At 46.1% G+C, this 24,324-nt stretch overlaps 1 long non-coding RNA gene across 2 annotated transcripts; it reads right to left on the reverse strand.

Annotated features, from left to right (window-relative positions):
- Positions 1-5,742: 5,742 nt before the first annotated feature.
- Positions 5,743-23,204, reverse strand: LOC122199470. 2 transcript variants are annotated; one of them, XR_006193526.1, is made up of 4 exons: positions 23,071-23,204; positions 7,342-7,494; positions 6,461-6,497; positions 5,743-6,044 (listed from the first exon to the last, which is right to left on the reverse strand). It is a non-coding gene; the product is annotated as an uncharacterized LOC122199470 (long non-coding RNA). The 2 variants fall into 2 exon arrangements; XR_006193522.1 differs by having other exon boundaries at positions 5,743-6,076.
- Between the last annotated feature and the right edge of the window lie 1,120 nt (positions 23,205-24,324).

Below are 24,324 nucleotides of genomic sequence, written 5' to 3' on the forward strand. Positions count from 1 at the left end.
AGGAATCCAGCCCCACATATCCCCTATTTCACGCCGAGTTTCTGCTTAGTGGCAGAACCGAGCCCCAAACCCAACTGTTCAGCCACTAACACAATTCTTTCCACGCCTGACATCTATCAACATGTATTTCTCACACACAGTTGTTCTGAGTATTAGCCAAGAAACTCCCAGCACAATGCGTGACACATAAGCCAACAAATGTAAAATACTTAATTAGTAACTTGAGATGGGAATTTATTTTAACCTACATCTTCCCAGATCTCTTGGAGTGCTCTATTTTTTTTTTTTTTTTTTTTTAAGGCAAGGCGATGCGTTCCTCTTCAGTGATCACTAGCCACGTAAAATTCAAAATCAGGGAACTTACCTCCAATCCAGGATTTCCGAGGCCAATTTTGCTCAGCCACAGTCTGACTTGGGTGGTCCTTTGGGGCCACTACAACATGGTCTGTTTCCTGGAGTAGAACACATTGGCCTTCCAGAAGGGTGGGGGTGCTTGGAAGTGGTGGTGACCCCACGCAGCCTGTGCCGTACCCCCTTCGTCTTCGTGTGGCTCTTGTTTCAGGAAATGTTGGCCTCTTGTCTTTGGTGATCCGAGTATCTGCAATGACTTCCTGATGCAGGACAGAAATCCAAGGCTATGGTCATGGCCTGTGAGCCCAGTGGGCCAGCTGAGGGCTGTGAACCCTCCCGGTGACCATCTGGATCATAAGCAGGCATGTAAAGGGCACAATGTGTCAATAAACCTTCTTTGAAACATCACCCCCTTCTCCCCAGCACACATCACCTGCATGCCTCAGAATCACCTGCAGAGCTTGTTAAAGCACCCATTTCTGGCCCCATGCCGAGAGTTTCTTTCTTCTCCTTCTTCTTTTTTTTTTTTTAGTGTTTATTTATTTTGAGTGAGAAGCGGGGGCGGGGGGGGGGGGGGACACAGAGAAAGAGGGAGAGAAAGAATCCCAAGCAGGCTTCCCACTGTCAGCGCAGAGCCCTACCTGGGGCTTGATCCCACAAACTGTGAGATCATGACCTGAGCAGAAATCAAGAGTTGGACATTCCACTGACTGAGCCACCCAGGCGGCCCCAGAGTTTGATTGAGTACAGCTGTGCATTTTGAACCTGTTCTCAGATGCTGCTGATCCAAGGACCACACTTTGTGACCCGCTGAACTAGAGAGACAGCCGTCATGATTGCCTGGCTTTGTGAGGCTGCCTCTTGCAGATGCCAACAATGGCTCTGAGGCAACCTCATGTCTGGCCTGGCCCAGGGGCTCCTCCTCCCCTGGTCATACTGAGGCCAGAAGCCACTAAGGAGGCGCAGGAGGCAGTGATGTTGTGCAGACCAGGACCAGGAGGCTAGGAACTCGAGTGCACTGCGTCGGGTGACACCCAAGGCTGGACAGGGATGGTCTGCAGCTAAGGAAGTCTTACGTGCTGGTAGTGATAGTGATATCAAAGTCCAGGGAGAAGTGCAGGGCTCAAACATTGAGAACGTCTTACAAATAATGGCAGACTGGGATTGCGACGCTGAGGAATGGGGAGGCCACCCCCAAAACTGACCCTTGAGCAGAAGGACTCAATATTCTGCATGCTTTACACTCTGGGTGTGAAGGCAGCAGAAAGGTGGGCATTGTCCTGTGCTCGCAGGGGAACATGTCATACTGAAGGGAGACTCAGGAGACCATGGTGCTCTGCTCCTGACTAGGGCTGAGACAGAGGGTCTCGGAGTCCCAGGAAGCAACTCTGGCAGAGACATGTGAAAAACCCCATGTGATGGACACATGCCTGTTGCCATGGGAACCCTAAAAAGAATTCCTTGGAGGTTGCAAGACATTGATCTTGAGAAACCGTTTTGGTAGCAGAGTCTGACGTGGATGGCTTTTGCACAGTATAGACGATTAACACTAAGGTCTCTTTCGGGTCGATCTAGAACTGGCCACTGCTTTGTATCTGCTGGTCCTGTCCCAACCCCAGACGTCACCTTCATTCACTTGGAAATTGCACTGTGTTCTTTTACAGAATGATTAAGAGCAAGCGAGGTGGCAAAGCTGAGGTCAGGAACGGTTAACGGTTTCCCTGTGGTACACGGTGAAGCGCCCGCAGAGCCTGAGTCTCTCCCAGGCTCTTCCATTAATCATTCAGGCTCCCTTTGACATTTCCAGACCAAATGAGGACACGCTGCCTTAAATGAAGAACGAATATGACCTAGCCTAGGAGTAATCTTTTTTTTTTTTTCTTAACAGAAAGCTACACTGCCTCATTACAATAAAAAAGCCATTTTCCACTAACCGCCCATTAGTTGGTAACTCGTTTCTATCGGAGCATCTTAATATCATTAGACTGGCAGGTGCTCCAAAGGTGCTGGTATCCAGGTCAGAGGAGGCTCCTCCTTTGGAGCGAGAGAATCCCAGGATCCAAATGCTTACCATTCTCCAGGGGTCACACGTATTCTTTTGGTCTCTCCCCTCTGTCTTCTTCCTGATGGAGTTTCAATTCCATTGCAAACTGTATTGGTGAAAATAAGGTTCGGCGATAGATAGGAAGCATTAGGATGCATAAGCACAAGGATGGAACAGGAAGTGAAAGAATCCCAGTGTGGAGACTGACAGTTACAAATGAGCAAGACTGAGAAACTCTCCCAGGGCGGATAATAGTTCCAACATTGTGCTTGTACTAAGTGGGGCTTGGCACAGAATGAGAGAGATGGGGAGTTTGATAATAATGCTCAACACGTCTCCTAGGAGGGATTTTTGAAAGCATTTCTCTCCTAACTCACAAAAGGTCTGCACAGTGGATTTCAGTGCATTTGCCGGGCTGAGGATTCACACGGGTGTCATTTTGAGAACGTTCTCAGACCAAGCAGACGTTACTGCTGTCACCGGTCAACTGGGACAGCCCTCAATCCATTTTTTGGCTGCATTTTGAAGACAAGATGAAATCTGAACATGACCATTTTACGCAGTGTTGTCAGCCACATAGATGCTTGCTGGTGTTGCTTTGTCCTCGTCTTTGTTTTCACCCGGTGCCTCAATTCTGGAAGGCCTACGGGATTTTTGAGGAGAGTAACAAAAACACACAAAAGATGAACAATACTGGAGTTAGCAAGGACGTCTGGCCCAATCCAATCTCTGATAGGTTCAGACGTTTGGGGGCCTGGTCTCATATGTTTATAATCCCCGTAGTATCCCACACGGCTGAGTTAACACTCTCTCAGAAGGTGGGAGAATCACTTTTAGTAAAACAGGAGTCTTTCCCTGAAGGCTTTAGCATAAAGGATGAAGGCAAGGGACATCTCCTCTGGATATTTTCATGGAAAGTTATTCCATTTCATGAAGGAAGAGCTGGAGAAAGTACACGAAACTCTATCCCTTGGGGTCTGAGTCACTGTTTTCTGTTGGGAAGCTGACTCAGTCTTTGTCTGAGGCGGAGGTTGGGGTGGGAGAAAAGAGGCTGCCTGAGTTTTGTATCTTATCACCCCTATCAGCTGTCATCACATAACCCCAAGGGGTTGCCACGCAGAGTTGTGCTGATTCCGTCGGGGTCTTCCAGAATGGTTTCCTGTTTCCAGCCCATGCTGTCTCTTGCCACACTGCCCACGTCTCTGCCCGCATGACCTCCTGCTTGCCTCCCAAAGGAGACAGGCCAGAGGGTCACTTCCCATGAAGCTCCACAACAATACCCCCAGGTCTGATGCCTGGGTAACTGGAGTGTCTGTGTGGGGGAGGCGCTTCCAGAACACGTGGTAACCACCTCAGACTCCTGTCTGATCCTCTCCCCCTTGGGGAGGGCAGGCTGGGATGAGGCGGCAGGCCTGTCAGGTAAGGCAGTGTAAGGATTCTGGAAGGACGACGGCTTTCCTACTTCATGCTGGCACAAGGCATGACATCTTTCACAAGCCTCTGCCTATCCTAAAAAGCATCTCTGGCCTCCTGGACATGTCACACAGACTCACCTTGGCAAGAGGGGAGGACATTGCCCTGTCACTCTCCCACCCATCCCCCAGCCTGGACAGCACCTTCTTTCTTCCAAGACAAAAGAAGGTGGTCTTACCTCCGGGGAAATCAATGAAGACCAACCAAATGCGACAAGCAGAGGCTGCTTATTCAGAGCTTGCTGGAGCAAGGGAACTGGACACCACCACTGGGGTTTGGCAGAGACTCAGAAGCAGGCAGAGCATGGGAGAGCTTCACAGAGTTCAAAGGGAAGTCTCTAGGCGTGCCCTGATTGGAGGCTGCTGGCCTTGGGAAGCTGCAGGCAGGCTAACTAGAACTGGGGTGTCCTATGTGACGGATTGAGGCGCACATTTGGTTTTCCCTGATCGGCGCTAATTTGGAAGTGGGTCCAAAACTAGGAGGGGTGGGCGCCTGGGTGGCTCAGTCGGTTAAGCGTCCAACTTCGGCTCAGGACATGATCTCACGGTTCATGAGTTCGAGCCCCGCATTGTGCTCTGCGCTAACGGTGTGGAGTCTCTTGGGATTCTCGCTCTCTCCCTCTCTCTGCCCCTCCCCTGTTTGTGCTCTCTTAAAAATAAATAAACTTCAAAAAAAAAAAAATTAGGGAAGCTGCCAGTTATTTATCAAGTCCTGGCCATGTTTGCCCAACTGCTGGTGTGGTTATGTAGGTCTCGGGACTGATGGGTAGAGATACCGGTCTGACCGCCTACAGGACTAACTTGTACGGCAGGCTGGCTTCTGGGCTGTATGTAAATCTCCTGAGATGCTTCTCCCTGCTGGTATGCTCTGCTTACGTGCCCAGTTCTAAAATAGCTTCTTCTTCCTTAATCAGTCTTTCTTCAGGCCTCATCTTCTCTTTCTAAAACTCCGTCTCAGGGTGCCTGGGTGGCTTAGTCGTTAACTATCTGACTTCCGCTCAGGTCATCACCTCACGGTGAGTTCAAGTCCCACATTGGGTGAGCTCGAGCCCTGCTTCCTCTCTCTCACTTGTGACCCCTTTCTCTCTCTCTCTCTCTCAAAAAAATAACAAAATAAATGGTGTATATTACTAAAAAAAAATAAAAAATGAAACCCCATCTCAAAGTGTGAGGTCTTGGTGGACGTTTGCAAAAAGGGGACTGATTACGGTGCGAATATGCCTGCAGCGCCTTCCCTGATGCCTCTGTATCTCTATAGAAGATGCTGGTTAAAGCTAAAGCAGCTCCAATTCGTGCAAGTTCTGGGGTGTGACTCAGGGAAAGGATCCCTGGCAATAAGGGAGGGGAGTATCCTGAAGCGGGTAATTATGTCCTGTGCAGTGGGAGGGCCTCTTTAATTGCCCAGGGCGAGGGTGAGAGAACAGCCACACCCCCGGGCAAGCCACAAAACAAGGAATGAACAAGGAATGTGATGCCATCCTGGGGTGACGCAATTCAGAGGCCTATCACCACACTGGAATGTTCCCTGGCCTCTCAGGTTGGAGGCGGAATCGGTGAGTGTGGACCATCACCGGCCCTCTCAGGTCACTTATGACATTCTGTCCGCATAGCTTCGGGCTCAATATTCTGCTGTTCATGGAGTGTGTTCCGCCCGCAGTTCAAAGCCCGCAAGGGGAAAATCAGTGGCTAGGAATCTGGCAGAGAAACTGCAGAGGGCTGGGCCTGGGCCACCTTTGTTGGGTCAATAGACAGGATTCCATGTCTCCCTACTTGTTCTTGTTGTGAAAACCATGTCCCTGGTGCTGGACAAAGTGCGGGGAATATAATTAGAAACGAAATCCACTCCTAACCCCCCAAATCCCCTCCACAAAGGTAGAAGAGAAAGAAAACAGGTTTATTACTGAACAGCGTTAAACCAGAATGTGTGAGCATCACAGGCAACCAGCTGGAGGGGCTGCAAAGACAGAAAGCATCTCTCTTGGGCACCTAAGTGGATAACTCGTTTATGTCAGGCGGGTTCCACGATGTGGAGTCAGGTGAAGTTAGACGCATCTCCCCCAAAAGGGAAACTGGAAGCTGGGGCGTCACCTTCCTAGATGATCACACACAAAGAGATGCCCCCCGGGTCTTTGAGTTGTAAGACTGGCAAATGGCTTCTGTGGCCATTAAAAAGATTCCTGTGCATTTGGAAAGGATGGAGAAAGGAATTCTGAAAGAAAAGTGAGGCAGGGGAGTGTTTTCCCCCACTTCCTTTCAACTGGGAGAATTAAGCCTTTAATTTTTAATTTATATTTGCCCTTACAAAAGTTACCCCTGTGTCAGGAGTCAGGAATCAGGGTCTAGAGGGACTGGGCTGGAGCCCTGCAGCCAGCGAGCCTGGGGATGGCACCAGGCTTTGGGAGCAGCTCTCATTTCAGGTGAGTTTCTGTCTTCCCTGTGCTGTCTGCGGCCACAGTGAGGGAACCGGGCTCTCCTTTGATGGCTAGAGACACCCTCCCTGGCGAAGGGGGCATTTATAAGGGCTTCTGTCCCCCCTTCCTTCTCCCCCATACAGCCCAACCCCCTCCCCGCCCCCACCCTGTTAGATTCTCACATCTTTATCTCTGATCTTGACGCACAAGATAAGGTTTCTATAATGGAAAAAAAGAGCAAGAACAGTCAGGTGGTGAGTCAGAGCCAATTCAGCCAGCAATTTAAGAAGCCTGCTCTAAAGGCTGACGCTGGGGCTGCAGCTTGTGAAGCAGAGCACAGCGACCCGCCAGAACATCACAATCCTTGCGCGCACATTCCTTCCCCCTCCCTCCAAGGAGTGATCCTCGAACCTGGCCCTCTCTGGAAACGCTGCCCGTCCTGCTATTGCTTCCAGGGCTCTGGAGGAGTGGACATCCTGTGGTGTCTGAAACATTCCCTCGGAGGCCCAAGCACCTATGGTGGGTTTCTAGCAAAGCCATCCGAGGTTGAAAAAGATCTCCAGGGACACCTGGGTGGTCAGTGAGTTAAGCATCCGACTCCATTTTGGCTCAGGTCATGATCTCAAGGTCGTGAGATGAGATCCACCATGAGATGAGCGCAGAGCCTGCTTAAGATTCTCCCCAGGGCACTTGGGTGGCTCACTTAATTAAGATCTGACTCTGAGCCCTTGGTTCAGGTCATGATCTCACTGTTCGTGGGTTCGAGCCCCATGTTGGGCTCTGCACTGTGCTTGGGATTCTCTCCCTTTCTCTCTGCTCTTCCCCCACCTCTCTCAAAATAAATAAATAAACTTAAAAAAAAAAGTAAAACCCAATTAAAAAAAAAATCTCCCCTCTCTCTGTTCCTCCCCTCCCGAACTGGTGCGCACACTCTCTCAAAAAAAAAAAAAAAAAAAAAGAAAAAGTAAAAGAAAAAGATCTTAATTATATCATAAGGTCAAACCGTCTGCCTCCAGAAAGGTCATGACCTGATGTCCTCGGGGCAAATAACTGCTGGTCTTACCTTGAATTAAATGCTGATGTTGCTACAGGTTCCTGCTCATTTGCTTGTTCACCTCATTCGCCTCTTCAACGAAAAAGGATTGATGGCGAGCTTTGTGTTGGGCATTGCTCCGACGGTGTGTGGACAAAGAACAGATTCTGCCTCTGCACGTCCCTACAGAGAGGACAAATGCATCAAGATGTGGGGTCTGAGCCATCCATCCCCCCCGAGAGAAGTGAGCTCTGGCAGTGTCACCTGACATGCGGTCTGAATCCTGTTGTACCTCACCTTGCCACCAAAAACCCAAGTTCGGCTGCCCATCCCTCGAAAGGCCAGTACTCAAGGGGCGCCCAGGTGGTTCAGTGAGTTAAGCATCTGCTTTTGATTTCAGCTCAGGTCATGATCTTATGGTTCCTGAAAGAGAGCCTCTCCATGCTGGGTGTAGAGCCTGCTTAAGATTCTCTCTCTCCCTCTGCCCTTCTCCTGTTTGTGATCATACTCTCTAGAAAGAAAAAAGAAAAGAAAAGAAAAGAAGAGAAGAGAAGAGAAGAGAAGAGGAAAGAAAAGAAAAGAAAAGAAAAGAAAAGAAAAGAAAAGAAAAAAGAAAAGGAGAGAGGGAGAGGGAGAGGGAGGGAGGGAGGGAGAAAAGCCAATACTCAAGAGATGAGTTTTGATTGGAAAGGAATAGGAGCTTTATTTAGGAGGCCGACTACCTGGGGAAGGCCAGCTCTTGTCCAAAAACCAACTCCTAGGTTTCTGTCTGGCCCAATAATTTTGTAAAGGAATTTTAGGGCAGTTAATCAGTAAAAGGGGAGCACAGTGGTCTGTCACACTTGATTGCCTGCAGACTCAATGGTGCCAGCTACAGACATTATCGTGGTGCTCTGAGGTTGTGTCCTGGTGCCCTGGGGGGGGAAGTTGGGTAAGACGGCTGGGTTCTGAGTCTTTCTAGGAAACAATTCATGATCTATACAAAGAAAGGTTTAGTTAAGCAATCACGTGGGCTACAGGTGCTTGCTAAAACTTAAAGACTACTGAGTTGGCAGAGGGCCAAGGCGGTGGCTTCAGCTTTCTGGAAAAATGTTCGGCAGGAAGACCAGGAAACCTTTCTTGAAAAATACCTGGTAGCCGATAAGGCTGCAAAGACGCTTAACTGTGGTCTCGGCTTTTGGCTAAAATCTGTGATTCAGCTGTGCAGTCAGGTGTGCCCGTGGAAGGTCAAGAAGCCAACTCCTTTGTCTTTTCGGGAACCCACACCTCGAGCACCTAGGTTGCCATGAACTCTGACCAGCATAGTGATGCCAGTAATATAAACCATGCCATTCACCTTTATCGTTATACCTGAATACTTACTTTCAACATGAGTAAACATCGATGTGTAATAAAAACTCTCAGAAACTGTGTTTTAAAGCATGGCACAAGTCTTAGTTTGCAGGATTACTTCAATGAACTTGCATTGCTACCACTGATCAATCTTTATTAAGTTTAGGAGTTAAAGAATAGATAAAGCTTAACCTTTGTCACTTGCCACTGGAGGGGATGGGAAGCTTCATAACCCAGTGACTGTAGAGGACAGTTTTAGGCAACCAACCTGAACAATGGAAGCCCGAGTAAGGCAGAAGGGCCCACAGTGACCCTTACCCCCCGGCTAAATACAAACAGGTCCATTAGGCAACCCACCTCAAAATATCCATACGCCCTAGCTGACCAATGTGCTACTTACACCTAGACACAGGTACCAAAAAAGGAAAATTCTATACATTCCCATACCTGCTCACCTTCCCCCTTAACTATAGCCCCCGACCACTGCCTCTTGGCATAGTCTCTCCCTTGCTACCATGCCCAACGCTCCCTTGCCGTGTATTCAACTTCTATCTCCTTTGTTCTGCCTTGGGTGAATTCTTTCACCGCCGGCACCACCGGCCTCCACCTGATCAGGTCACACCACAGAGCCTGATGTGGAGCTCAAATTCACAAACCCTGAGATCATGACCTGAGCCGAAGTCAGACGCTTGACCAACTGAGCCACCCAGGTGCCCCTGGATATCGATTTTAACAGTTGGTCATTTCCATTCACCCAAAAGAAACATTCAGTGCATCTGTAGTCACAGGGGACACCCTTCAGCTGAATCTACATGGATCTAAATGAGTGATTTATAGGGAAGTCAGAGTGGGGGTGGGTGATGAGTGAAGGCCAATGAAGGCAGAGATGAAAGGTAACCAAAAAGCTGAAGAAGTTGTGAGCTCAAGAGCTTGTGTGGGAGGAGTCTTGCAGGAGGGGGTCATTGACGCCCACTTCCTTCTCACGGAAGGAACATCTGCATTTCTTTTTTGAGGCCAATACCCCGTTTGGTACAAGGATTTTAGCACCTAGACCCCCATCTTGTCCCCACCCTTTGTCCAGAGGCCTTGGTTTCTCCAAAGCCCGCTCTTGAAAACCGGGGCTTGTAGCTCTGCCCCTGCTGACCATCACCAGATTCCATCTCTCAGAGCCTAACCTGTGACCCCACTGCCTGTCCCATCCGGCACTGACTGCTAACTGTCCAGCACAGGCTGCTTCTGCTCCTGACCTGGCATGAGCTGAAGCCCCATAACAGTGGCACAGCTGCCATATTATTAAGTATAGAAATGTGTTTGATCAGAGCTTTAAGACATAATACACCAGAATTTAAGAAATCTTTAGAATAAACAGGTAAAGGAAGAAAAACATACCATAGGTACCAGCATTTTAAAAAATAGATCCTGTACCAAGCCACATAATAGGTGGCCTTGAAATAATACTGATTATACAATAGGGAGTGAGGACCCCAGGAGGACTCACACCAGGAAAATTTGGGGGGGGGAGTGCAAATGGACCGCTTACTGCTACAATATCTTAGTTCATCATGATTATATGCGTGGGGAGTAGAGGTAAAAAAAAATGTACCATATAATTAAATGAATTGGAAACTCTTCCATGTCTTTCTAAAGCATGCTTAATATTTGATTTAAATATTTCTCTTTTTTTTAAGTTTAATTTATTTATTTTGAGAGAAAGAGATCATGAGCAGGGGAGGGGCAGAGAGAGGGAGAGAGAGAGTCCCAAGCAGGCTCTCAGCCCAGATCCTGACATGGAGCTCAAACTCACGAACCGTGAGATCATGACCTGAGCCAAAATCAAGAGTTGGTTACTTAACCGACTGTGCCACCCAGATGCCTCTGATTTAAACATTTCTAATGCTTATATTTTCCTTTTTTAATTTAAACTTTTTATTCTGAAGAAAAAAAAGCCCTTGGATGTCAGAAAAGTTATAAGATTACAATAGAATATGATAAACTCCATATAACCTTCACCTGAGTTCACGGATCTTAGCCATTTTTACGCACTGCTTTCTTGCTCTCATTCTCTGTTCTCCCCAGCCCCTCCTTCTCTCTCACTCACAGTATCTCATAAGAGCAAAGACATTCTCTTACCTAATTATAGTACAATTAGTCCAAGTCAGGGGATACCATAATAATGCTATTCTATTAGCTAACCACTTGTCCAGTAATGTATTTTATAGGCAATTTTTTTCTAAGCCTCTACTCCAGGATTGTACTTTGTACTTTGTATTTAGTTCTCTTGTCCTTCTTTCCTTTAATCAAGACCAGTTCCTCAGGCTTCTTCTTCCTCTTCTTCTTCTTCTTTTTTTCCCTCTTCAATGACATTGACATTTTGTATTAAAGAGTAGAGGCCATTTGCTTTGTACTATGTTCCAGGGAACAATCAAATCAAGCTTTCCTCTTGATTAGAATCAGTTGGTTCATTTTTGGAAGGGCTCCTACATCAGTGATATTGGATCTTTCTCAGTGCATTGCATTAGGGGGCACATGATGATGTTTGTTCGTCCCGTTGCTGGGATCACTCAGTTAAGGTAATCCCCTTCAGATGTCTCCACAGCAAAGTTCCCTTTTTTCCCTTTGCAATTAATAAGTTAACTGCAGGATATACTTTGAGATATGTGAATAGCCTGTAATCCATTGTATTTGTCAGGGTTTTCTGGGGAAATAAAACCAATGATGTGCATGTATATGTATGGAGAGAGAAAGAGGGAGGAAAGATTGATTTTAAGAAGTTGGCTCACACAGTCATGGTAGTTGTTGAGTCCAAAATCTGCAGGATAGGCTGGCAGGCTGGAGACAGAATTCCCACTTCTTTGGGAGACTTCAGTCTTTTTCTTTTACAGCCTTCAAAGGGTTGGATGAGGCCCACCCATATCATGGAGGACAATCTGCTTTACTCAGTCTAGTGATTTCAATGTCAATCTCATCTAAAAAATACCTTTACAGTGACATTCAGACTGGCCTAGCCAAGTTGACATACAATTAACTATCACACTCCTCAAACTTCTATCCAATGGTTTGACCATACATTGATTATTTTAGCTTTAATTGATCATGACCATGATGATTCAAAATGGCAGTGTTCTAACTCTATCATTCCTTCTACATTTGTCAGCCGTTAAAAAAAAAAACCAGGGGGGTGCCTGGGTGGCGCAGTCGGTTAAGCGTCCGACTTCAGCCAGGTCACAATCTCGCGGTCCGTGAGTTCGAGCCCCGCGTCAGGCTCTGGGCTGATGGCTCAGAGCCTGGAGCCTGTTTCCGATTCTGTGTCTCCCTCTCTCTCTGCCCCTCCCCCATTCATGCTCTGTCTCTCTCTGTCCCAAAAATAAATAAAAAACGTTGAAAAAAAAAAAAAAAAACCAGGAAAATGCAGATAAAGCTAAATTCTTCCACTGTTTCCCAGAAGTATGATATATAATTATTATTTTGGTGTAATATCTCATCAATTCCACATAATTTCATTTTGTAAGTAAGTCTTTGCTTCATTTGGAACTTATACCAAGTACATTGTGACATATGGAGCCAACCTGATTTTTTCCCAGATGACTTTATTTTCTTATCACCATTTGTCAAAAGTCCTTGTTTTCTCCCAATGATTTGATATGATACCTTTATCAAATTCTAAATTCCCATATAATCTGGCTCCACTTTGATTTTTGTATTCTATTCCGTTTATTTGTCTTTTCATGGCCCATAGTCCCTGTTTAATTATAGGGCTTCCATAATATCTTGTGCTATCTCCTGGAGACAATTGTCTGTGTGTTTCTTGCATTTTTGCACATTTTTTGAGGGGTGCCTGGGAGGCTCAGTTGGTTGAGCATCTGACTTTGGCTCAGGTCATGATCTCATAGCTCATGGGTTCAAGCCCCACATCGGGCTCTGTGCTGGCAGCTCAGAGCCTGGAGCCTGGTTTGGATTCTGTATCCCTCCCTTTCTCTCTGCCCCTTCCCAGCTTGTGCTCTCTCCCTGAAAAATAAAGAAACTTGGGGGGGGGGGCCTGGGCGGCTCAGTCAGTTGGGCGTCTGATTTCTACTCAAGTCACGATCTCACGGCTCATGAGTTTGAGCCCTATGTCTGGCTCTGTGCTGACAGCTCAGAGCCGGGAGCCTGCTTTGGATTCTGTGTCTCCCTCTCCCTCTGCCCCTCCCTCACTTGTGGTCTGTCTGTCTCTCTCTCAAGAATAAACAAACATTAAAAAAATTTAAAAAAAAAACCTTAAAAAAATTTGCACATCCTTTGAGCTGATGATGCCTTTGTTCTGGGCTTCCTTTAAAGGATATGTGTATAACTAACAGTGTCGGAAGACAGAGATCATGTCTCCCGGAAGCAAAGGACAGGCATGCTCCCATCTGTTATAAAAGATTTGGGCTCCCTAAGTTCAGAGTTTCTCCCCTGTCAGGCAACCTACATGGCTGTATTCATGTCACCTGTGGAAACTAGGGTTTAGGGAACACATCCAGGAAAATGTTGATAATGCTGACACTTTGCTTTAGCCAGGAATCTTGTATCTTCTATCATATCATGAACCTGTAGGGGGCTAACTTGTTAGCTTGCAGGAAGGTTAAAATCTCTGACCCTCCCTGGTTGTTGACATCACTTCATAGGGGAGTCCTTCCTCAATGCCCCTCTTGATTAGACTTTTCCTGGTGTTCTTACATGCTTATTTGTCCATGTAACCTTTAGAATTAATCTAGTTCTCAAAGTCAATCAATCAGACAAAACCTTGTATTTTATATGGAACATGCTAATTTCACAAATCAATTTCAAGAGAATCTATAACTTCATTGGTGAATGTTCCCTTTTTCTAGGTTCTCATGGCCAAACTTGTAATCCAGGTCTTTAGTAATTTACAGCCGAACTACATGTCTTCTTAAAACCAAATTTTGGATTTTGTTTAAATAAATGAAAAGAAAACCCTATTAAACCTTGGGATGAAAAGCATAGTGGCCAAAACATGGCCTGTCATTAAAATAGAACACACCCCAGGGCTCCTGGGTGGCTCAGTTGGTTGAGTGGCTGACTTTGACTCAGGTCATGATCTCAAGGTTCGTGGTTTCAGCCCCGCATTGGGCTCTGTGCTGACAGCTCGAAGCCCGGACCCTGCTTTAGATTCTGTGTCTTCCTCTCTCTCTGCCCCTCCCCCACTCCCGCTTGCTCTCTCTCTCTCAAAAATAAACATTAAAAAAAAAAAAAGAACACACCCCAGGGCTGCCCTGAAGATTAAATGAAGTCATGCACGTGGGTCAAGCACGATAAGAAGTCATTAAATGTTAGTGATTGTTATAATTATTTCTTTTGGTAGCAGTGATCTTTCATCTCACATGAACAAAAAAAATCCCAGTTCTGACCATTTTCATATGTGTGAATCTCTGTGGTGAGGAAGCTCAAGATCATTTATTTTTTAAGATTTTTATTTTATGTATTCTTTTTTGAGAGAGAGCGAGCATGCACACAAGCGGGGAAGAAGGGCAGGGGGAGAGAGAGAGAACCTGAAGCAGGCTCTGCATTCAGAGTGGATTCTGACTTGGGGCTCGATCCCATGACCCTGGGATCATGACCTGAGCCCAAATCAAGAGTCAGACGCTCAACCAATAGGTCCACCCAGGTGTCCTGAAAGAATTCTTATAATATAGAATTATGATTTATTGGGTGCCAGACATGGATACATGAATTTGACTAACACGGTAATGATCATCTATAAATAAAATCCTCTCCCTCAAGTGTATCTTTTAATTGAAAACATTTTACATTTCTCATGGAGGCCACTACTTCATCATTTTTACAATTTAATGAGGATGAAAGCCCAGCTTATGCAGGAAGAGATAGTAATGGATGGTTTTGTTCTGTATCAGAGCCATTATGATAATTCTGAGTCCTCTGTCCTTGGAAATGTTGGGTTCATAAATTTAAACTGATAGAAGGCACAGCAATCCAGTTTTTACTGGAATTTGGTTATTTGCTTTATTCTAATGTATATTTTTTCAGTTCTCATTATTTCATTTAGATATTAAAAGTCCTGCCTTCTATGCTATAATAAAGTACCTGAATGATTTCCATGATAACATGCTAGCCTAAGTCTGAGATGTGAATGAGTCCTGAGTTGTTAAGAATAAGCTACTGGCTGGCGGCTGTAGTGACCATTTCCAGGGGCAGGACCAAAACCCAGGCAAAGCCAAGTGGGTCGCTTGGAGCAGCCAGCTGGGGTCTGAAGGAAGCACTGGCTCCCAGCTCCTAAACCACCCCCACCCCATTCTTATGGCTGCTTAAGGCCCATTCCAGCTGGGGAAACCAAGAAGCTAATTACCATCAGCTAGTTGGCAGGGATGAGAAAACCTGATGAACACATTTCTCCAGAAGACACATGGCTTATGAGGAGTTATGGAGACAAACAGGAGAAAGGCGCTAACATCAAAGCCAGCCCTGATGAAAGCTCTGGTTTGAATCCTGTCTATCCCCTCAGTATCCCTCCCCCCCACCTTTTGATAGTTTAGAGAACCAGAAACTGTGGTAATCTGAAGTCTGCATAGACACATGGAAATGTGGCTAACATCCCTTATTGTCATATTCATTGGCTCTCTTTCTTGGACACCTTACTTTTGGGAACAGCTTCAAATGTATGGACTGGTTCTCTAAGAACATTCTAGCTGAAACCACATTTCTTGTTCTTTCTTCTTTTTTCCCCAGGGGTATTTTCCACAGGTCCTTCTGGGTCCAGTCCCCACCCCTCTCCATTCTGTTCTCTGACTCAGGAAGCTGGTCTATCGGAACAGCATCAGTGTCTTCCTTGCTCTGGCTTCTGGTGGATTCAGCCAAGGACAGAGAGGCGGCAAAGGAAGTCCAGAAGTCCCCTTTCCAGACTGCCTTGATTGGCTGCATCTCCTACAGCTGAGTGCTCCTTCTGGCTGTCAGTGACAGCTCCCACCTTGCCCCTGAATTCCGGCACTGGTGAGGTCTTTCCTAGGTCCAGTGCTTAATCGTGTCATGTTGGTCCCACCAACTTTACCCACACTGTAGAGACGCTTCTCATTTCCCGTTTGAGCGTGCCATCTGTTTTCTGCTGGGGGCCTGTGCTCATTTCCTAGTACTGCTGTGACAAATATCCACGGCAGAGTGACTTTACACAGCAGAGATTTGTTCCCTTACAATCTGGAGTCTTGGACTCTAAAATCGAGGTGTCGGCTGTCGACAGGGCTGTGCTCTCTTGTGCTCTCTTGGGAAGCCCTAGGGGAGACTCCTCTGGGCACTTCTCTCAGCTTCTGGTGCAGCCAGAAGCCCTTGGCCTGCAGCTGTGTGACTCCAATCTCTGCTCCCTCTTCACAGGGCAGGCTCCTCTCTGTGGGGGAGGGGGTAGAGCGAGAGGGAGAGAGAATCCCAAGCAGGCTCCGCGCCATCAGCATGGAGCACAACTCGGGGCTTGAACTCACAAATTGTAGATCACGACCTGAGCCAAAATCAAGAGTCAGACGCTTCACTGACTGAGCCACTCAGGTTCCCCAGTGTGACTTCATCTTAATTTGAGGACATCTGCAAAGACCCTATTTCCAAATAAGGTCACATTCATAGGCACAAGGGGTTAGGATGTCAATATATCTTTTTGGAGGGTACAGCTCAACCCACAACAGGGCCCAATGGATATGGTGTCCCAAGTGGGCTCTTCTCTCCCTCCAGGTTCTCAGGCCCGCCTGGTCTCCTCCATTAGTCCTCCTGCTTGCTTCACTTTCTTCACGTTGTTCTCCTACTTGATTTCCCAATGACCTCAAACACTATCCCCCAGAAACTCTTCTTTCTGTCTTGGTAACATTGCCACCACTACAGTTCTGTGTTGTTGTTTTCTTTTTCAAGATTTTATATATATTTGTAAGTAATCTCAATATCCAATGTGGGACTCGAACCCACAGTTCTGAGATCAGCCTACTAACTGAGCCAGCCAGGCGCCCCAGTCAACACTCCAGTTTTAAGGTATTCATTTCCTTTGCCCTGTTCTGCTCTGTTCTCCTGGTAGACTCTCCCCACCTCCTAGAACAGAGCCAACTATGCATGGCATTCACTGTTAACACAGATGGCATGTGACATATGTCCACCCAACCATGAAGGGGTGGAATTTGGGGAAAAGTCTCCTCCTTTGTGCCCCTCTCCCTCTCCCTCCATTCCTTTCCTTCTCCCCTCACTCCACCCCCATGTATGCATGCTCACATTGACCATGACAAAGGAAGGTCTACTACTGGCATAACCTTCCTATAACCATGACAGGAGCTGGTTTCCAAATGAGACAAGAATAATGTGGATAGGGGTGCCTGGGTGACTCAGTAGGTTGAGTGTCTGACTCTTGATTTCTGTTCAGGTCCTGATCCCAGGGTCATGGAATCGAGCCCCACATTGGGCTCTGTGTTGAGCATGGAGACTGCTTAAGATTCTCTGACTGTCTGTCTCCCTCTCAAAAAGAGAAAGAGAGAAAGAGAGAGAGAGAGAATAATGTGGACAGGAAACTGAAATAAAATGAAAAGACTTGGCCACTGATGACATCATAGAACAACTGGGTCAATGAGCCCTGAAGGCTGGCTCACCTCAGACTTTGAATCATGTAAGCCTAACCATGCTTATGTGACCTAAGTTGGTTTGGGTTTGGGTTTCTGTTACTTGCAGCTGGGTTGCGTTTTTGTTTTTTTCCTTTCTCTTGTTTCTAAATGACTAAGAAGATAGAACAAAAAAAAAAAAAAAACACCCCAAAACAAAATCAGAAAGCAGTTTTCTTGGATACAAGATGGCCAGGTGAGAATTGGAGGCCGTCTGGTTCTCAGTGTCAGGATGTCGATGGGGAATACTTCCTCTCTTCCTAGATCCCTGGGTTTTCAGCCCGATCAGGTCTGTCCCAAGTAGATGCCACAAGCTGGCGTGTGCCTAGAAGTCCCATGGAAGGAGAGCGTGTGGCAAGCTAAACTGTGAGGGTCTGGAAGATGGCTTTGGGGAAAACAGGTCAGGGAACCACACCGGGGGGACAAGGCAGCTTTTCCAAGCATTGTGAACAGACTGTTGGAAAGAGTAGAGACAGAAAGCATATTCAATAAAAAGAAGGCTGCAATTAGGACTTCTGGATAGAGACAGGGACTGAATACAAATATTTATATCTACTCCCTCCTTAAACTCACTAAATGACAGTAAAGATGGTAAAATATATATTTTTAAATGTATAAACTCACAAGAATTGGAGAGAAGACAATATTGACAATTTTGGAAGCCGAACAGCAGATAGATGAATGGTAACTTAGCCGACTTCAGAAAGCAAGATCCAAAGCCAGTAGTAGGGAAGCTACAGAACAACTCAAATTGCATGCGTACACACACACACACGTTTACACATGCACACACACGCACATGCATCTGAGGAATCAGCAGCACCAGCACCTTAGGAAGTTGAGGTGACGATAGGGCAACAGGTAGGAATTTGATCCTTAAGTCCTCCTCCCGCTACACAGCTGGATGCTTCTGTGTGGTGGCGTAGTCTCTGGAGGGGGTAAAACCAAGGGTCACAGGCTCAGGGGACACACGGACCATTGGGTAGAGTACTGGATAACAAACAATGGGGCGGCGTAAATGAAGGTTTCCATACTGAATGTAGGCACGTCCTCCTCCTCCCTCCTTCCTGTCATGCTTCCACCCTCTGGTTTGGATCAGCTGAAGGGAAAAAAAAATCTAAAAATGCCACCTTCTGGGTTTCTGCAATAAAATGGCTCATCCAGATTTCCCTATGTGGAGATCACAGTCACGTGCATGGAGCTTCCAATCAGCGCTTTAGGGCTCTTCTTAAATCCGAGCAGACAGCCAAGAATCAGAAGGTATTTGAGGAAATGTGCCATTTGAGAAACAGGCTAAGAAACAAGCAACTCAGAAAAAACCAACTTGGAGGGAAGGAAGAGACACAATACAGGGGAAGAAGACTTCAAGATACCCAGAGTGGTAGTCTAGAAGTTGGGAGAAGAGCGGCCATCATGAAATAGAAGCTGGATCTGATCGTGACAAGTCCACTCATTGGAAAGACTCTGGGTTAAAGACATGATGGCAGAAATTGAGGAAAAAATGCATGAGAGAGTTTGGAACATAAACTGAGGATTTCTCAAAAGTAAAACAAAACAAAAAAGTAGGAGAGAAAGGATAAAAAAAAAACCCCTAGAGTCTGGTCAAAGAGGAGGAAAATCTAAATAACAGGAGTTCTAGAGAGAGCAGAGGAAATGGAGAGAAGAGGATTTTAAACAATTTATGAAAATGACCCAGAATCAAAGGACAGGAGTTTCCAGATCAAAAGGGCCCACAGAGCATCCAGCACAACAGATAAAAATAGACCCACACCTGGGAGGGATGGGTTAATTAGGTGATGGGGATTTAGGGGTGCACCTGTCGTGCTGAATCACTATATTGTACACCTGAAAGTAATATAACACTGTGTTAACTGGAATTAAAATTTAAAAGATGGACTCGCAATCCCTATCAACATAACACCAGTGTTCTCCACAGAGCTAGAACAAACAATCCTAAAATTTGTATGGAACCAGAAAAGATCCTGAATAGCCAAAGCAAACCTGAAAAAGAAAACCAAAGCTGGATGCATCGCAATCCCAGACTTCAAGATGTATTACAAAGCTGTAATCATCAAGACAGTATGGTACTGGCACAAAAACAGACACTCAGATCAATGGAACAGAACAGAGAACCCAGAAATGGACCCACAAACGTATGGTCAACTAATCTTTGACAAAGCAGGAAAGAATATCCAATGGAATAAAGACAGTTTCTTCAGCAAGTGGTGCTGGGAAAACTGGACAGCGACTTTCAGAAGAATGAGCCTGGACCACTTTCTTACACCATACACAAAAATAAACTCAAAATGGATGAAAGACCTAAACGTAAGACAGGAAGCCATCAAAATCCTAGAGGAGAAAGCAGGCAAAAACCTCTTTGACCTTGGCCGCAGCAACTTCCTACTCAACATATCTCTGGGGGCCAAGGAAACCACAGCAAAAATGAACTATTGGGACCTCATCAAAATAAAAAGCTTCTCACAGCGAAGGAAACAATCAGCAAAACTAAAAGGCAATTGACGGAATGGGAGAAGATATTTGCAAACGACATATCAGATAAAGGATTCGTATTCAAAATCTATAAAGAATTTATCAAACTCAACACCCAAAAAACAAATAATCCAGCGAAGAAATGGGAAAAAAGACAACAATAGACACTTCTCCAAAGATGACATCCAGATGGCTAATAGACACGTGAAAAAATGCTCAACACACTCATTATCAGGGAAATACAAATCAGAACCACAATGAGATACCACCTCACACCTGTCAGAATGACTAACATTAACAACTCAGGTAACAACAGATGTTGGTGAGGATGTGGAGGAAAGAGGATCTCTTTTGCACTACTGGTGGGAAGGCAAACTGGTGCAGCCACTCTGGAAAACAGTATGGAGGTTCCTCAAAAAATTAAAAATAGAACTACCCTACGACCCAGCAATTGCACTACTAGGTATTTATCTAAGGGATACAAGTGTGCTGTTTCGAAGGGACACATGCACCCCTATGTTTATAGCAGCACTATCGACAATAGCCAAAGTATGGAAAGAGCCCAAATGTCCATCGATGGATGAATGGATAAAGAAGAGGTGGTATATATACATACAATGGAGTTTTACTCAGCAATCAAAGAGAATGAAATCTTGCCATTTGCAACTATGTGGATGGAACTAGAGGGTATTATGCTAAGCGAAATTAGTCAGAGAAAAATAAATATCATATGACTTCACTTGTACGAGGAATTTAAAACACAAAACAGGTGAATATAAGGGAAGGGAAGCAAAAATAATATAAAAACAGGGAGGGGGACAAAACATAAGAGACTTTTAAATATAGAGAACAGAGGGTTGCTGGTGGGGTTGTGGAAAGGGGGATGGGCTACATGGGTAAGGGGCATTAAGGAATCTACTCCTGAAATCATTGTTGCACTATATGCTAACTAACTTGGATGTAAATAAATAAATACCTAAATAGACTCATACAGCACCATGAAATTTCAAATTCCTAGAAGCCAAGAAACAATCCTACAAGCTTCTAGAGAAAATAGTTTTCATAGGAAAGGTCAATAATCAGAATAGCTTGAGCTTTTCTTTTTTTTTATTTTTGAGACAGGGAGAGACAGAGCATGAACGGGGGAGGGTCAGGGAGAGGGAGACACAGAATCTGAAACAGGCTCCAGGCTCTGAGCTGTCAGCACAGAACCCGACGCGGGGCTTGAACTCATGGACTGCGAGATCATGACCTGAGCCGAAGTCGGACGCTTAACTGACTGAGGCACCCAGGCGCCCCTAGCTTGAGCTTTTCAATAGTGACACTGAAAAGCTCAGAGACATGGAGATGGTCCCAGAATTCTCATTACCAGGGAAAATGGCTCCCAATTGGAACTCCACACCCAGCCAAATGTGAAGCAAACAGCAGAGTAGAATAAAAAGCTTTCAGACATGTGGGGTGCCCCTGAGTGGCTCAGTTGGTTAAGCATCCAGGTTTTGGTTTCAGCTCAGGTCATAATCTCATGGACATGAAATTGAGCCCCTCATCAGGCTCCGTTCTGACAGTGGGGAGCCTGCTTGGGATTCTCCCTCTCTCTCTCTCTCTCTCTGCCCCTCCCTGATGCACACGCACACACACACACATACACACACACCCTCTTTCTCTCTCTCTCAAAATAAATAACTTAAAAAAGGCTTTCAGACAGACATGCAAAACCCTAGAAAAAATTTACCTCACATGGCCACTTCTTAGGAATCAACCATAGAAAAGTGCCCAACCAAAAAAACAGGAATAAGAGAAAAGAGGCTATGAAATACACGACATGGGAGGTAACAAAGAGGTGACGGCAATTTTAAGATGCTCTAACAAGGATCTTTTTGGCCTACAGATTGGCATCTGTTAAAAAAACAAAATTCAACCAAGTGAATTTGCAAATCTAATTGGCTTTATTAAGAGATTCAGAATCAGGCAGCATCCATCCAGCAAGGAGGGGAGGGGCTCCCCAAGGCGGTGTACAAAAAGGAAGCAAAGGCAGGCAAAAAGTTATTAACTCAAGAAATGAAAGAACTGTTTCTGGCAAAGTCAACTTCCTTCAGGGGGTCTTATCGTGCAGATGACCTCATCTTCCTTCAGGGGATGGAGAGGGCCCAGGCACAGATTACCTCACAGGTGCTGACCAGAAAATTCCAGATTAATTGCCTTAAAATTCCACTGCAGAGGTTGAAATTGCAATTAAGTCTTGGTTTGCTGTCCTGGGCGCAAGTGGCTCCATCTTGGGCCTGTGTTTCTCTGGTAACAAATCCTTCAGGAGGTTCCAGAAAAAACCTTTTTAATGTTTATTTATTTATTTTTGAGAGAGAGAGAGAGAGAGAGAGAGCGAGTGAGAGCACAAGTGAGAGTGCACGTAGGCCCTCAAGAGCACAGGGCTCCATCCCATGGACCATGAGATCATGACCTAAGCTGAAATCAAGAGTCAGACGCTCAACCAACTGAGCCACCCAGGTGTCCCTAGAAGAAACCTCTTTAAGATGATGAAATTGATAGAACATTTAGTGTATTTGGTGATATTGCGAAGAGATTTACTAAACTGCGGGAGTTTTGGAGGTTGAATTTGTATTTTTCTTTCAGTTTTTATTTTTGAGAGAGCACATGCGGGCACACGCGCACACACGTGCCCGAGTGGAGAGGGGGGCGCTGAGAGAGAAGAGAGGAGATCTGCACTGCCCGTGCAGAGCCCCACGTGGGGCTTGAACTCAGGGACCTGAGGTCATGACCTGAGCCAAAATCAAGAGTCAGTCAGCTGCTGAACAGCCTCAGCCACCCAGGGGGCCCCTGGAGGTTTAATTTGTAAAAATATGTGGAAAAATAAACAAATTTGAAAAGGAATGATTAACGCCAGAGCAAACAAACTGCGATATCATGCCTGGAAGGGACAACGAATCACGGCGTACCGAGTGGCTTCTGCGGAATCACACTGACATGAGCGCAGTAATAGAACAGCGCCTATTAGTCTAACTGAAATCACCACACGGCTCACGCAGCGTGCGTTTGTAGCTGCCACGAACGGCAGGGTGTTCGTAAGGAAGAGCTAAATTCTCACTCTCTGCTGTAGGAAGTGAACGCAGCTTAAAACCCAGAAACCCACCAGGAGCTGGCGAAGCCTGCCATTTGGAGGTAAGCAGCGAGGCGGAAGGGTTCAAGGCGGTTGCCCCTGGGGAGCGTGAAGCGGCCCGGGCAGGAAAACCAGAGGACTACGATTTTTCCAAACGAATCTTTGCCTTTTTAGACTTTGCAGGTACTGGCTTGATAAAAGGTAAAAACTTACTTTTAAAAATACACTGTACGCGTACAGAGTATTCAGGATGGCGGAGCGGGTTTGGACATTTTCGTCGAGGTGGGTGTAGATGAATTTCACGCACGCAGTCCTCTAGAAGCCGACTGGGGACCCCGGGGGCATTCATCTGTCTCGTAAAAGTTATCTGTCTCGTTATGAGGTAGGAGGAGCGCCGCCCTTCTGCATCCAGTCTTGCCAGACTAGCGATCAAGGGGAACAGTGATGTGAGAGCCGGACTCTGCTTCTCCCACCTCCCTAGGTGCGGTTTTCTATTTCTGCTGCCCAAACCCCCTTGCTTTAGGGCCCACCATTCTTTGGGGTTTGTTTTTTAAGTTTTTGTCATTGCAAGGAGACAGAAATTTCAGAGACCAGTCAGAAGGCTGTACTTTAGTCTCTAATAAATGCCACACCCAACGGATATTTGCTTTTTATCCACAAGGATTTCAACCTTCAGCCTGCGGGTGGGCCACGTCAATGCCATCTACACCTCAGGCTTTGTGGGCCTGGGCCGCTGTTGCCGGCGCAGTGACAGTTGACGGTCGGGAAGGAGGATGGCCAAGAAAACAGAGTTCCAGCAAATGGAGGGAATATTCTAACCTGTTGGTAATCTCTCCAGGGCAAAGATGGGGAGCCCAACTCAGGCCATGAGGGAATCACATCACACTTTATTTTATAACAAAATGAGGTCCGAGCAGGACATTTGTATAGATTATTCATAGCTGCTCTGGGCAGATGTGGTGGTACATCGAAGAAAATGCACAGTGACCTAGGCTGGCATCCCTTGCTTGCGAAAATGATCTAAAAATATACATGTCTGTGCCAGAGGTTCTAAGCACCACTGAGAATGTTCTTTAGGAGACCCCCTGACGCATTTTCCACCACCCAGAGGAAGTTAACACATGTTTGCTCAAATAAACTAGTCTTCTCTTTTCCGGGGATTCCTTCGGCAGGTCACATGCTAACGTGAACAGAACCAGAGAGCAAAGGGCCAAGAGGAAGGGCAAAGGATGTGAGAGGTGTTTTGTGGTTCACAGACGTGTGACCACCGCATCTCATTACACCTGTTACAACAATAGCATGGAGGGACTCCAAACCTTGGCTTGCAGATATTTCTATCCACACACACCTGCAAAGTGTACAGGAAGAGAAACACGCCCGTGTGTTAGCTCTGTCGCCATGCTGATATTATTATGCCAGCCATCACAGCTTTGAGTGACTCACGATGCTTTCGAAATTGCATTTTCC

This window comes from Panthera leo, chromosome A1 (genome assembly GCF_018350215.1).
Source record: "Panthera leo isolate Ple1 chromosome A1, P.leo_Ple1_pat1.1, whole genome shotgun sequence".
NCBI classification, from domain to species: Eukaryota; Metazoa; Chordata; class Mammalia; order Carnivora; family Felidae; genus Panthera; species Panthera leo.